The sequence below is a fragment of the Panicum virgatum genome, chromosome 3K (assembly GCF_016808335.1).
Source record: "Panicum virgatum strain AP13 chromosome 3K, P.virgatum_v5, whole genome shotgun sequence".
NCBI lineage: Eukaryota > Viridiplantae > Streptophyta > Magnoliopsida > Poales > Poaceae > Panicum > Panicum virgatum.
The window spans coordinates 49,153,241-49,167,087 of NC_053138.1; positions in this window are offsets into that span (position 1 = coordinate 49,153,241).

Genomic DNA, 13,847 nt, shown 5'->3' on the forward strand with positions numbered 1-13,847 from the left:
TCTCAGCAAGGATGCTTGTCATTCTCTGGATCTGGGCATGAAGATAACCAAGGATAATGGTGACCAGGGGGTATCCAGTTTGGAGATAAGTAATGAATTTGGATTGAATGCACCGGTGAACACAGAAGTAATAGATCGAGTGGCTACCTCGGAAATAATCTCTGATGTTGAGAGTACACAGAAGGAGATGAACTGCCAAACTGGTAATCTGCGGTTCCATGAGATGCCCAGATACATGCTGCAGGCGTTATCCAAAAAAAAAAAGGAATATGGGCCAATAATCTTACCAATGGTGCAATGGCAAATGCTCTCCAGAGTTTGGATACTGTCATTGGCATTGAGATGATTAACACTGAGAAGAGGACAACTACCTTGGAAGATGGAAAAATAATAGAGAAAGCTATATGAATCTGGTGGCCAAGAAAAATTCTCTGGATCCAGGAAATTGCATATCTTTCCCATCTATTTCAGATTCTAATATTGTTACTAGAATTACCAACCTAGATGTTTCTATGGGTAGAGATAGTAGATGTTGGTGAACACAGAAATAATAGATCGAGTGGCTACCTTAGAAATAATCTCTGATGTTGAGAGTACACGGAAGGAGATGAACTCCCAAATTGGTAATCTGCGATTCCATGAGATGTACACGCAGGCGTTATAAAAAAAAAGTGTAACGAACATGACCCTGTTAGATCATTTCTTGTGATTTTGGTGATCGAATGATAATGCAATCAATGAGACTAACGAGTTTTTCAAGTGAATCATTCTAGGTCCCAAGGATGAATACAAAGCCCTAGCAAAATAAGAATCAAAGAAAGAACTCAAAAGAGTGCTGAATTGGACGAGTATCAGCACCGGTTGAACCGCCAACCGGCCATCGGTTAAATCGATGGCCAAGCATTGGTGCATTGAGGATGGCCAAGTGAAGACTGCCAGTGCGACCGGTTGAACCGGTGTGAAGGAAGATAGCGTCAGTGCATTCACCCAGCTATCGTCCAGAGAGGATGTCAAACGATAGGAGATCAAGTCTTCATCACCAGTTAAACCGACGCCATGTCGGTACAAGCTTAAGTGTAATAACGTCAGCACTGCAGGGAGCTGAGGAGGATCTCTTAAGCACTGGTTGAACTGATACCCTGTCACCGGTTAAACTGATGAGTGCTGAGTCAGTAGTAGAATGTGTCAGAAAGTTCAACGGCTACTTCAGAGCCATTAGTGACCGGTTGAATCGTCACTAAGGCGCCGATTAAACCGATGCTCTACGCAGAAAAAGGCTAACGACTACAAATGGCTACTTTGAGTTGGTGGCCTATTTAGGTCTCACCCCGGCCATTTTAAGTTTGCTGGAGTCCAGAGGAATCCCATACACACTAGAGAACACCTCCAAGCCATCCAAGAGTAAATTGATCAAATCCTTAGTTCTTAGCGCACCTTTGTGAGTGTTAGTGCTAGGTTAGTTCCTAAAAGAGTGTGAGAGTAAGGTGCTGAGCCTTATGTCCTGTGCTTGAGAGGTGCTCAAGCTTGTATCTTGGTGCGGCGGCCCCTTGGAGTTTTGGTGGCTCGCCGACAAGTCCACGACCCTCCGGCCAGGTGTGGAGCGGCGATGACGGCTTTGTGCGGGGGATGTGGAGACCCCCATCCTTCATGGAGAAGCTTCTTAGTGGAAAGAAGGATTAAGATGACTAGGAACTTGGTGTGAGCCTTGGTGGCCTAGCCTTTGTGGCAAGTCAAGGTTCCCCAAAAGAGATTGATTGCCGAGAAGCAATACTCTCTATTGAGTGCTTCAATAATATGGAGTAAGGGTGGCGTAGTGCATACCGATACCACGGGATAAATCTTTGTATCGAGAGTTTGCTTCCTCTCATCCCCTCTTTACGTTTCTGCATTTAATACTTGCAACTTGTGTGCCTTTACATTCTTAGTACAATATCTTGCTAGGATTAGCTATAGGTTGCAAAACTCTTTTGGGATGAGGGTTTCACACTAGTTGAACCTTAGTTGCATATCTATATGGAATGTTCTAGTTTATATTTTGTGCAATTTAGTTGGAGCTATATTTTATGGTTTTAAGTTTTCCTAATTCACCTCCTACTCTTAGGCTACGAGCACCCGATTCCTTTGAATTGGTATTAGAGCCGGGACTCACATCTTTCACAAAGAAAGCCAATTCCATTAGTAATTTGTGTATACCAGCTCATAGGATCGGTTATACTTCACCGCCTAGTGAGTTAGCTCATTGAGGAAGGAATGGATCTCTTTAGGAATGCTCCACGGTTCGATGATACGGGCTCCGACGCTGGAGCAGGATGGATGGAAAGAATGTTAGGCCTATGGGCTGGAAAAGAGCATCGTAGCTAGTAGAGCAGGGATTGAGCTGACGGATGACGTGGGCATGCTATCATATTAAGATATATTGGATTTAGTTTGTTTTAGAAGGTTTGTTTACATGTAAATCAAGTCATATCTCGTCGTGATCGACAAGGGGCCTAGGTTTAGGCTATAAATAGCAGACCTCTGATATTTGTAAGTTTTGATCAACCACATCCAACACAAACCTTTACAATACCTTGCATCTACTTTTCATGTCGGCGATTTTGCCAAAACTCTAGTTGCAGTAGCTTTTTCTCTTTATAAGTTCTTCTCAGCAAGCAAGGCTGCATTGGCTTCAACTCGGGTTTGCTGGTAAGTTCCGAGTCGGGTTACGTAGATAGATCCAGGCTGACGGCGTATCGCTTCTTCCTCTGTCTATAGCGCTCAAGTTATCGAGTATGTTGGATCTTAAGCTCATGGCGCATTGCTCTTGCTTAGTTTTAATTTGCTCACAATTTATCGATAAAGTTATCAACATATTAGATTAGTTGACCCGTTAGTCTTGCTTCTTGTTGCTTTTATCACAAGTTATCGGTATTTGCTTAGATCTTGCTAGGTTAATCCATTTAATCTAGTTTGCTTTAAGTTTTTTTTACCACAAGTTATCCAGCTTAAATCTATTTTGATCAGCTCTTATCTGTGATCTGATCACAAAAGCAGATTAGATTCAGATCTTGGTCTTGTTCTCAAGCTACGTTGCTTTAAGCGTAGCTTTCTACTGATAAATCGGCTGCTCGATAGCCGATAGCTGATGTCATCTCTATTGGCTGGCTAGCCAATAGCCCTAGAATTTAATGTTTATCTTCCTTGTCAAATGTAGGTCAAATTGACTAGCACTCTAGCGCACCGCACGCGTGCCAAATTGGGTTCAGTATGTCGGAGCGAAGAAGATCTCCCCGGCCTTAGCGTTCGTGGAGAGCAGAGATCCGTTTTGCTGATTTTTGTGTCAACACGCTTCATGGTACGCTCGGTGGGACACATCAGCAACATCCACGCCAACAAATGTACAACTACATCAAAATGGTCGAAGTCAAATCAGCCAGCAACGACAGCAAGGCGGTTGACGGATCGGGTCTCGACGCCAACAACATCATCCCCGTCACCGAGGATGACCTCACGAGCAAAAGAAGCTGATCCACGACGCCACAGAGGAGTTCAAGTGAACTTGCCTTCAATCCTTCAACGGTGTCACAAGGGGCAAGTTGGTGCAGAAGACTCTGCTCCATATGCCACGTCACATCATCATTGCCGAAGATACGACGAAGTTCCAAGATCGATTCGACGAGGCCATGCATCATGCCTTGAACAATCAGTAGAACGTTCTTATGAACTCCATGCAGAATGCCATCTATCAGATGATGATTGGTCAATAGCAACCCGGATTAACAGGGCCGTGTTACTCCCAGCCGGGGTCATCGGTCGGATCAGCAGGCGGAGCATTAGCTTCCGCCGCACCTGGTGTCTACTGGTGTTGGGATTTGGTTCTCCCGCCATTTTGCCATGAAGTCAACTAGTGCTTGTGACTTGATGGCTGTGCATGGCCTGAAGTTGAGGTGAAGTGCTCCCAGCTCTGTTGCCCATTTGGCAATGCGACCAGTGGCTTCCGGGTTGAGTATATTCGCCAACGGGAATTCGGTAACCACTGATACTCGATATGACTCGAAGTAATGCCATAACTTTCTAGAAGTCATGAGGATAGCAAATAGAAGTTTTTGAATTGATGGATAGTGAACCTTCAAGTCCGAGAGTACTTCACTGACATAGTAAATGGGCCTCTGCACCGGATAGGCATGGCCCTGCTGAGGACGCTCCACGACAATTGCAGTGCTGACCACATGAGTTGTTGCAGCAATGTACAGGAGCAGGTTTTCACCCTCTGTTGGTGCTGTGAGGATTGGAGGCGATTCCAGGTGGTGTTTGAGATCTTCTAGGGCTGCATTGGTTTCTTCTGCCCACTGGAATTTTCCTGTCTTTTGTGTAGCTTGAAGAAGGGGAGTTCTCGTTCTCCAAGTTTGGAGATGAATCTGTTGAGTGCCGCCATGCACCCTTTGAGTTTCTGAACATCCTTGATGGTTGATGGAGGTCCCATTGCAGTGATGGCAATAACTTTTTTTGGGATTGGCTTCGATGCCTCGATTGCTGATGCTGAACCTGAGTACGCCAAATACCCATTTTGTTGGATTTAGTTTCCATCGGAATTTTCTCAGGCTGTCAAATGTTTCCTGCAAGTCTTTGATGAAGTCTTTTGGATTTTTGGTCTTATAGACCACATCATCCATGTATGCTTCGACATTGCGGTGTAGCTGATTTGTAAAGCAGAGCTGTATTTCTCTTTGATATGTGGCGCCTGCATTCTTTAGGCCAAAAAAAGACTTTATCTTGTAGCAATATGCGCCATAAGGAGTAATGAATGCTGTTTGATATGATCTTTATAGTCGATGCACATTCTCCACTCGTTATTATTTTACTTTTTTTATGACCACACGGTTGGTTAACCACTCTGGGTGGTATACCTCCTTGATGAATCCCGTCGCGAGTAGTTTCGCCAACTCCTTTTTGATCGCTTCCCTTTTGTCTAGGGCAAAGCATCGTAGGCTTTGCTTCTTTGGGGTAGCTTTAGGGTTCACTTTTAGCACGTGTTTGATCAGTTCTCGGGGTACTTAGCTGAATGGAACAGAAAGAAAGAGCCGATTTCATGCCCGTTCGCCAAGAAGGAAGTGGAGAAGTACATGTTCGACGTCACAAAGGCCGATCAGATCTTTGATCTGTTGCTTTAGGAGGGGCAGATCAAATTATCTGCAAATCATGCAATCCCATCGGCCGCTAAATTGAGGAATCGCAAGTACTATAAGTGGCATAATTCTGTATCCCATAATACTTGTGAATGCAGGATCTTCTGCAAGGAGGTCCAATTGGCTATTGAATAAGGAAGGATTAAGTTTGGTTCGCCTGCAAAGCCGATGAAGATCGATGGACATCCTTTCCCCGCCAACATGGTGGAGGTGAAGGATTAGGAGACAAGACATGGGCCAAGATGCTAACTTCTGATTTGGCCAAGCGATTAGGAGCTGTTGACCCCAAAGCGCAAGTATCGGCTGACCAGTTCAGACGTCGAGGCCAATATGAATGAGGAGAAGGATCTAGAAGACCTCACCGCGTGACATCCCAAATGCTTATCAGTAAGTATCAATGATGGCAAGAGAAAGGACAACGCCGGCAAGAAGAGCGTACCTGGTGTGAAGAGAACCACTGGCAGTGCCCATTCTTCACGCACTTCTAGAATGAAGGTCTGCATCTACCATTGGTAGATGACTGCCCGGAATGCAATGCTCCATGTGGAAGTCGATTTCCATACAAGAGGCAGTGTTTCTATGGTCGAGGCCAACAGCCGATTCATAGGGACAAGTTGCAGAGGAGGTGCCTTTACATTTGTAAGTTTAGGCTATAAATAGCAGACCTCTGACATTTGTAAGTTTTGATCAACCACATCCAACACAAACCTTTACAATGCCTTGCATCTACTTTTCAAGTTGGCGACTTCGCCAAAACCCTAGTTGCAGTAGATTTTTCTCTTTACGAGTTCTTCTTAGCAAGCAAGGCAGCATTGGCTTCAACTCTGGTTTGCTGGTCAGTTTCGAGTCGATCTGCGTAGATAGATCTAGGTTGACGGTGTATCGCTTCTTCCTCTGTCTATAGCACTCAAGTTATCAAGAAAGTTAGATCTTAAGCTCGTGGTGCATTGCTCTTGCTTAGATTGTCAGACCCGGAGCCACAGGGTACTCGATGTGGCACGGATCAGTACTATGTATAGGATAGGTCTTACTCTGTACTCATGTGTCATGTAACTAGTCGGGTAAGCCTCAGAACTAGTCGGAATGATCGTAGATCTCCCGAGTAGTATTCGGATAAGACCTCAGGCTTCCACCGACTTAGGGTTCCTCTGTAACCCTGCTCCCCCGACCTATATAAGGGCGGGCAGGGACCCCTCTCACCCATCCTATCGTTCAATAGCTCACCGCTACACCCAAGGCAATACAAACCACACAATATGTAGGGTATTACGCAACATCTGTGGACTGAATCTGTCTAACCCTTGTGTTGCTTGCACCATCGTGTTCTTGATCTCGATGATCCCCTATGCAACAAAGTACTACCTGAGGGTATTCCCAGGTGTACATGGCGGTAAAACACCGACAGCTGGCGCCCACCGTGGGGCAGATCTCTGATGATCCTCCGACGAACTCGATGGCCATCTTCAAGTTTCCCATCACCATGCCCAAAGAAGGTACAACTTTCATCTTTGGATCATGGGTTTGCGTGGCTAATGCTCAGGGAGGCTTTCATAGTCACCTAGACGACTCCCTTGATCAAAAGATCGTCCAACATGTCACCACTGGCGACGATACTAAACTCTCCGACCAGATCAGAAAGTTGTCCATTGATGATCAAGGAGAAATCCGATCTGAAGACTTTTTCAATTCTGAAAAAGTTCTAGAAACCAATCTCAACTTGCATCCCACTAACCATTGGGAGGCAATCATGTGCGACGAAACCCTAGATGGCAAATCAATATCTATTATTGGTCATCATCTGGATCTCACGATCATCTCTACACCTCAAGGTAACTTTATGTATTGGAAGGGCTTAGAGCCCCCAGAACTACTCGGACTGGATGCACGCCTCGTGGCATACATCCCAGACCTATCATACCAGGAGGGGAATCAACTTTCCTCAATCCAAGAGGAGGGATCTAGATTCACAGTACTAGTGACATACTATTCTGATGAATCCTATAGCGACCGCCATGTCTACATGGCACATGCCGCAAACGGCGGAAGAGAAAATGAACTGCCCGAGAATATCTTCGCAGACGAGCTTAGCGCCAACGCCGGCAATGAAAACGATAACGATCGTGACGCAAGGGGCGAAATAAACCGCGCACGTGCGCAAAGGAGAACGGATGCTCGGCAATGCTAGCTCCACCGACCCCAGCGCAATCTCCAAGAAGAATTCGAGAGAGCTGCTGAGCAGGGTTTTCACTCTCCAGTGGCCAACATTATGCATGCTGCAAGACTCTTGGATCACGTAAATGATCCAGCAGTCCAACAGAGCATCAACTTATTGCAACACGGTGCGCTTCAACTCAATGATAAAGACAGGATGCCATCTCTCTCCAAGAGCCACGACTGCGCTGGATCCAGCAGAACTCTAGGAGGAAGGCGCAAAGGACAAGAAGGAGGCGGACAAAACAATCAAGACCAGTAGATTGCCGTTCCCAACGAAGGCCCACCTCCAGCACCTTCGGCTCACTCTGCAACCGGCGGAGCAGGGAATAATCGGCCTCGACCACCACCCAGAGGTAATTATCACCGTCTACAAGACGCTCCTTCCGCTGAGCTTCACAATTTTGCAAATGCAGGACATGACGCCATGCATATAATCAATGCCCAGCAAGAAGCACACGCCCTCCAGAAAGGATTCAAGGCTCCATCCGACGCCGATCGCTTCCCGGCTTTGCGGCGCGAGTTCAGCCTCTACATCTACCCGGAAGGTTTCAAACCAGTCGGCTTCAACAAGTAGGACAGCAAAACTCCACCACACCAATGGCTTAGGATATATTCCCAAGCAATAGATGTCGCTGGAGGCACTGATACCATGAAAGTCGCCTACTTCCCACTAGCCCTGGAGCCTGCACAGCTCCCGTGGCTAGATTCCCTGCCGGAGAATATCATCGACTCCTGGCCTACCTTGCGTCGACTCTTCATTGACAACTTCCAAGGGGTCATGACTCGCGCAGGTACTCGGCACGACCTATCCCAATGCAAGCAGAATAAAAATGAGTCTCTACAGGAATACACAAAGTGTTTCTTCAAAAAACGCGCCACCATCGCCAACATCAGCGATGACAACATCATCGACTGCTTTTGCCAAGGCCTTTTCTACCGATTTACCTTTAGAGATTTCGAATGCCAACGACCCAGGTCTATCATGGAACTCCATGATATGATGACCAAATGGGCCAAAAATGAAGAGCAAGAAATGATCGCTTTCCAAAATGCACTGACGACAACAATGGCAACAAGAAATCCAACGACAATCGAGGCAAGGGCCCGAGAGACCAGTCAGATCAAGGTAGAAAACGAAGGCCAGACGACCACGTCGCAGCACTCGATCGCCCTCAGCGTGGAAAGAAATTATCCATGCAAGAGCAATTCGAGAAACTGCTACTCAAAAGGTGCCCCTTCCACCCTGATGGAAAGCACTCAGCAAAAGACTGCCGAAACTTACAGCAAGCTGTCATCAGCTTTGTCCCAGAGGACAAGAATAAGAAGAAAAAGGACAAAGAGGATGACAACGGCAAAGAAGTTGGAAAAAAAGCCATGGGTTATCAAGACCCAAACATGACAGTGAATGTCATCTTCGGGGGCGATGGCTGTCTTTCAAAACGGTTGGCAAAACTAACTCTCCGAGAGATATTGTCAGTGGAGCCGACCACACCAAGATACCTCAAAATGAGCAAGGTCCCAATCTCCTTCTCAAGGGAGGATCAATGGACCAGCTTTTTTGAGCCATGGAAACTACCCTTGGTCTTGGATCCAGTAGTTGCAGGAGTGAGACTTACCAAAGTACTCATAGATGGTGGTAGTGGTCTCAACATCCTGTTCGCAAGCACTCTACGACAGATGGGGCTAGAGTTCCGCAAAATAAAGCCAACCAAGTCGCCATTCTACGGGATTGTCCCAGGAACCGAGACAATTCCACTCGGAACTATTTCCTTGCCAGTTACCTTCGGAACACCCGAAAATTACTGTACGGAGTACATCACATTTGAGGTTACTGATTTCGACGCGTTCTATCACGCTATCTTAGGACGCCCAGCTATGGCCAAATTTGTGGCAGTACCTCACTATGTGTAACTGCTACTAAAGATGCCAGGCCCAGCAGGCGTTCTATCCGTGCGCGGTGACCTAAGAAAGTCCTTCGACTGCGACCAGAAGGCAATTCAGTGTGCAACAAGGAGTCGAGCACCTGACACAGCAGGAGAAGTACTCGCCGCTGCTCAACAACTTTCAGATTCAGGGATGGAAATCGCAGCAAAGAAATCTGTCCAGATAAAACTGCCCACCGAAGTGAGCACCAAACATATACAACTCCAAGAGGGAGACTCTTCGAAGACAGCCCTGATAGGGGTAGGGCTGGACCCCAAATAGGAAAGCGCGCTCGTTAGCTTCCTCCGGGCAATCCGAGATATCTTCGCATGGAAACCAGCGGACATGCCAGGAGTACCCTGGGAGCTGATCGAGCACTGCTTAAAAGTTAACTCTATGGCAACCCCTAAGAAGCAACGTCTGCGGCGATTCGCCCAAGATAAGAGGGAAGCCATCAAAAAAGAACTAGCAAAACTACTCACGGCTGGCTTATCAAAGAAGTCTACCATCTCGAGTGGTTAGCTAACCCTGTGCTGGTCAAAAAGAAAAACATCACTGAGTGGAGAATGTGCGTTGACTACACAGATCTCAACAAACATTACCCAAAGGACCCCTTTGGACTTCCAAGGATTGATCAGGTAATCGACTGTCAGACCCGGGGCAGCGGGACTGCTTACAGACATAGAATGTTCTAGAGTAAGAGACAGCTCATGGATGTACCTTACCTCTTTTGCAACTACCCAAATGGGCGTAGAACTAGCTGCAGTACAAAGGAACTACCCGATTGTGTTATAGTAGGACTTCAACTGTACTCGGCTAGGACTTTCCATGTAACCCTGTCCCCTCAGATATATAAGGGCGGGCAGGGACCCCCTCCAAACAATCATCAACACCTAAGGCAATACAAACCACACAGGACGTAGGGTATTACACAAACTCGCAGCCCGAACTTGTCTAAATCTTTGTGTTCCTTGTACCATCGAGTTCTAGAGCAGTCGATCCCTACCTATAAACTCTACTGCTAAGGGTATCTCTAAGCAGGCTTGGCGGCAAACACTGACAGCTGGCGCGCCAGGTAGGGGATTCGGCGAGTTCACCAACGAATTCGATGGCTGGATCAAGCAACGCCAACAGCGTTCCAGAAGGCACAATTTTTGTTTTCGGTTCCCGGGCTTGCACGGCTGACGGAACGGGAGGCTTTCCAGCCACCTTGTCATGCCTAACTCGCCTAAATCGAAAACCCGCTCCTGAGTCACCGACATCCGTGAGTCCGCGGGTCTCGACGAGGAAAGAGTTCCATTCGAACTCGACTCAGACAATCCGGAAAACATGTCAACTCAAAACCGAACTCCTGGTTTGGTCGAGTTCGACATAAATTCTGATTCCGAAAAGCCTCACTTTTCCAAAACTCTTGGAAAATACCTGGCTCATCTCAATACAATCAAACACCCTACGATCAAAAACTCAGAACTACTTGCCGGAGTAGATCAAGTTTCACGATCAATTGAGGGCTGCATCAAACTTGCAGAAACCGCTCTCAGCTCATCTGCGCCACAGCAGAACCCTAAAGCACTAAACCCACCGCAGAAGAGGTTGGGCAATACGCTCTCAGGGGTCGATCGGGTAAATCCGAAGCTTGTCAACTGCATTAAGGTGGCTGAAAGCATTCTGCAAAACAAAGAGCAGAAATCGGGAGGAGGAATCTGTGGGGGAGCTGGTGAAACAAACCCCCGGTTTGTTCGGATGGGACCGTTTATTTCCAGGATACCTCAGAGCCCTTCACCGAAACCTGCTCACACTTGGACTCCGAAACCAGTCGAGTCCAAGTTCGATCAGGACTTTGATTGCTTCATGAACGGTCTCGAGAACTTTGAACCATTTGACGATCTTGAAGAGTTGTCAGACAACATCGAGCTGTTCATGGATGCTATGGCCAAACCAACCGAGCATGCCGACGCTCTTTGGGAACTGGCCAAGCTTAAAAAAGGAAAAGCCCAGGCCCCAGAACAATCCAGCGACTCAATCTATGACAAACCCTAGATTAAGGAGCCTAAGGGGCTAACTCCTACTCAATCATGGCTACACTGGATGAACGAGAACGCCCTCCATGTAGAGATGGGCATACTGCTTCTCGCTCACCCAAAGTATACATACTCAAAAATCGGTGGGCTAACCGACTCCGAATCCGAGTACTCCTCCGATTCAGAGAAACAACTGGATGACCTAATCTAGTATAGTAAACAAGTCGAGTCCAACTCGGCTAAGAACCTCAAGTCCGATCAGGACTCCCTCCCTAACCTGATTATATATGCAACGCCACAAGGACGGACGATGCACCTCAGGAAGGCACAAGATCCCAACGCTCCTGCCTCACAGCTAGCGGATCTGCCTTACCAACAGAACACTCCTTTAGACCCGTCCTCAAGCAAACAAGACCAAGAAATTCATGACCTCTGCCGTGAAATCCTCATGGTTTGTATCGCCGAAGAACCTGAGAGCGATCCCACGGAGCGTCTCAACCTCGATGACTACATTTCTAATGATTTCAATGAGTACCTTTCCGACAACATGGAAACTACTCCTACAATCACAAAAGCCCAAGTCACTACCAAGGAGGATCTACCCACTCCTTCCCCTCCCCCAGCAGTGACCGTCACCGTCTAACTAGATAAACAGTATCCAGCTGAAGATCTCTACGAACGTCGTCGCCAGCTCAACCAGAAGAGGGCGTTCAGGTGTCAGCGCCTTGCTAACAGCCTACAGGAACAACAAGGCGACAACTACGACTATTCCAACTGCGACCTCCGCAGTGTGATCAACGTTGGGCGCGATGCGCGCAACGTCATCATCTCAAGAAGAAAGGAACGGGAGGAAGTTGAGGCATACAGTTCTTCCAACTACCGCATCCCGCCAAAGGCTTCCGCATCTTTCAAGAAGTACAAGCCGGCAACCACCAGTACCCGTCCTCAGGGTAAACCACGCAGCTAGCATGAAGCTGAATCGTCTTAGAACGGAAACAGGATCAACAAAGTACTGCTACGCAAGTGCTTTATCCACCCAAAGAGTTCTCACACGATCTTCCAGTGTGACTCACTCCGCAAGGCCCTTGGGGCACCTCTCCTGAAGGAGACCCCACCAATAAATCTAGTCGACCCCTGCATCGACTAGCTCTACCCCAAATCTAGTCGACCCCACTAGTACTATCTTCAAATAAGTTTTATTCAGTTATGTAAACCATTGCTCACGTCCAACAAGCAAGGGGTAGGTCTTAGGAGTCAGAGTCTGTCACTTTACAGTTATTGTAATTTCGACAAATCCAAGTAAAGTTGATTTTTTCTATATCGACTACTTGGCTCTCGCTCACACGACCAATACCCTACCTCGAAAGTCTTGCTCAGCATTAGAGCATCTATCGAGTAGTTTTTATGGTTCTCACTTGAGTGCTTTTTTGATATTTACGTCTTGGGCAACCCGACGGGGTTCGTACCTAACAGTTCTGTCCTAAAAGACACTCTAGTCCTCCGGTAGGACACCCTACTCGCCCTGCTCGAGTAGGTCTTGGACACTCTTTCGGCACCTTCATCTTGGGCAACCCGACGGGGTTAGTACCTAACAGACTTGCCCTAAGAGTTACTCCAGTCCTTGGTTAAAGGACACCTTACTCGCCTTGCTTGAGTAAGTTTTGGATATCTTTCTGACATTTATGTCTTGGGCAACCCGACGGGGTTCGTACCTAACAGTTCTGTCTTAAGGATTACTCCAGTCCTTAGTTAAAGGACACCTTACTCGCCTTGCTCGAGTAAGTTTTGGATATCTTTCTGACATTTACGTCTTGGACAACCCGACGAGGTTCATACCTAACAGTTCTATCTTAAGGATTACTCCAGTCCTTGGTTAAAGGACACCTTACTCGCCTTGCTCGAGTAAGTTTTGGATATCTTTCTGACATTTACGTCTTGGACAACCCGACGGGGTTCGTACCTAACAGTTCTGTCTTAAGGATTACTCCAGTACTTGGTTAAAGGACACCTTACTCGCCTTGCTCGAGTAAGTTTTGGATATCCCTTCGACATTTACGTCTTGGGCAACCCGACGGGGTTCGTACCTAACAGTTCTGTCTTACGGATTACTTCAGTCCTTGGTTAAAGGACACCATACTCACTGGCTCGAGTAGGTCTTGGATACTCTTTCGGCGCCTTCATCTTGGACAACCCAACGGGGTTAGTACCTAACTGACTTGACTTAGAGTTACTCCAGTCCTCAGGTAGGACACCTTACTCGCTCTGCTCGAGTAAGTTTGGGATGTTTGTAGAATATTCACATCTTGGTTAACTCGACGGAGTTCAATCCTAACAGTCCTATTCTAGAAATCAATCCATTCCATTAATAGGACATACTACTCGATACGATCGAGTAGTTCGGGCCATTTTCGTAAACAGCTGCATACTATCTGGGTAACCAAACGAGGTCTATCCTAAATAGTCAACTACGAAAACCCCTCAAAGAGTATAGATAAGCCCTTGATACTCTAAAATAAGTTGACAC